Below are 2,321 nucleotides of genomic sequence, written 5' to 3'. Positions count from 1 at the left end.
CGATGTACAACGGTAGAGCTATTAGCTCATTACACGGATCAGTGGTCATAACAGAAAAGGAAATAAAATGCTAACAAACTTTTCATCACAATCATAAGAGAAATGTTGGGGACCACAGTAGAATGTTGTAGAAGGTAACATGCTGACTCTGCTCCTGACTAGGCGTACACCTCCTAAGAGCATCTGCAACCGCACGGCAATACACTATATATTTGGGGTTGCCGTGCATAAATAGCTCCAACCAAACGGCATATATCACCCCATTTAGCCGTGTGTCAACAGTGACACGGCATATATGCCGTACACTGTTCACACGGCAAATTTTTTTTTTTTTTAAATATAAATATATTTATATTTTATATATATATATAAACATACGAGTATTATTGGGTCTATATTTTATGTTGTGTTTTTTAAATTATAAATACACATATAAATTAAATTTTCAAATATTTTATAATTAATTTTTTATATAATTTATTTTAATTTGTGTGAAAATTCTTACTCTACACTATAAAAAAATAAAATTAACATTGAAATTGATTAAATATACAAGAGATAATTAAAATATAATATAATAATAAATAATATATTTTTTGGTGTAATTTTTGGTGTTGTGATTGGAATGAAAAAAAAATATAGTGTTAAGATTCTTTAATTTTGGTGTTGGTGCAACACCATAATGAGGTAATGGGTTGGAGATGCTCTAATATGGCAGCTGACTTCATTTCTTTACACATATAATATATGAGATAAATATTAATGGCACTTGTCTTGAACTACAAAAAAATGTGTTATACCCACTCGTACGTGTTGCATGAAAATATCACACTCGTACGTGTTGCATGAAAATATCAATTAAGTATTCATAAAAACAGATGATTTAATTAAGAGTTATACATGTTAATATAATTAAGAAATGAGTTGGAGATATGGGTTGGCAGGGAGCATTGCATAAACATCGGTACACTATATACATCCAAATATCAATCTCATGTGTTGTGATGCATTCCATATTTTAATAAGAAGATGCTTCACGTCTTCCTCACCGAATTTTTTTTTATATAAATACATATAGAGTTGATGGCAATGAAAGCAAGGAATTTTGAAGAAAAAAAACTCATCACATTCAAAACTTTTAAGCCAAAATCCCTTTCTATTGAGAAAGAAAAAAATTGCTGCCTCAAAATCAAACTTACATATTCGCTCAAACAGCTTGCCTTCCAAGTCACATCCAGTTATTGAATAGTGCAATAACCATTTGATCAGAGTAGGGGCAGCTCATGCAACTTCATCATCATCTTCCATTGCCCACCAACACAGTGGTCTTGTGGACTTGCACCTTAGTGTTGAGAAGTTGCTTCAGCTACCCCTCACTCAACAAGCCTTTTCCCAAGGCCTCCAAGAGAAATGGTTTGATGAATTAGTGGATGGATCTCTTAGGCTCTTGGACATGTGCAGTGCAGCCAAGGATGTTGTTTTGCACACAAAGGAATGCGTACGAGACATTCAATCAACCATGCGTAGAAAAATTAGTCTTGGGAGTGAGATTAGAAAATACTCTGCCTCTAGAAAAGTAGTGAAAAAGGAAATTCAAAAGGCCTTGAAAAATTTGAAAGGTGTTGAATAAAAAAACTCAGCATCTCCTTCCACCGAAGATGGTGAAATCGCAGCTTTGGTTAGTATTTTGAGAGAGGAAGAAGCTGTCACTCTTGCTGCATTTGAGACATTGTTGTCCTTTATTTCTGGACCAAAAACACATTCTAAGCTTGGTGGCAGGTCTCTTGTTTCCAAGCTCATGCAAAGCAAAAGAGTTGGCTGCGATGAAGATGTTGTAAATGAATTCTCAAAGGTGGACGCCGTCCTTTTGAGTCACGAGACAAACAAAACTGACCAAGCTATGCTGGAGCTGAAAAATCTCGAGATATGCGTTCAAGACTTTGAACAAATGCTAGAATCCCTGTTCAGCGTTTAATCAAAATAAGAGTTTCCCTTCTCAACATCCTCAACAACTAGCTTAGAAGATCATACATATAGTCCAGCATGGACATCAAAAATTTTGATAGCCTAGATGAAAATTGCTCACATACACTTGTAAATGATAGGATATAAATGTATATTCTCATAAATCTAATTACAAGACTCCTTTAGTCTAATTGATGTTCTCTTTCTCTCTCTCTGCAATTTGTCTATTTATTTGGTTGACATCATGCATTTTATTACAACAGTAAGTAGTATTCTACCGTTAAAAGAAAATGTTTTAGTTCTTTCACTTAGTATTGTTTATGTGGCAAGACCGATTTCAAGATGTGACCATATGT

General features: G+C 34.0%; 1 pseudogene; it reads left to right on the top strand.

Moving 5' to 3' along the window:
• The first annotated feature begins 682 nt into the window (after positions 1 to 682).
• On the top strand, positions 683 to 2,016 carry LOC133815193 (uncharacterized; annotated as a pseudogene).
• The last annotated feature ends 305 nt before the right edge of the window (positions 2,017 to 2,321 follow it).

Source organism: Humulus lupulus, chromosome 1, assembly GCF_963169125.1.
Source record: "Humulus lupulus chromosome 1, drHumLupu1.1, whole genome shotgun sequence".
NCBI lineage: Eukaryota > Viridiplantae > Streptophyta > Magnoliopsida > Rosales > Cannabaceae > Humulus > Humulus lupulus.
This window is presented reverse-complemented; position numbering and strand designations above follow the sequence as displayed.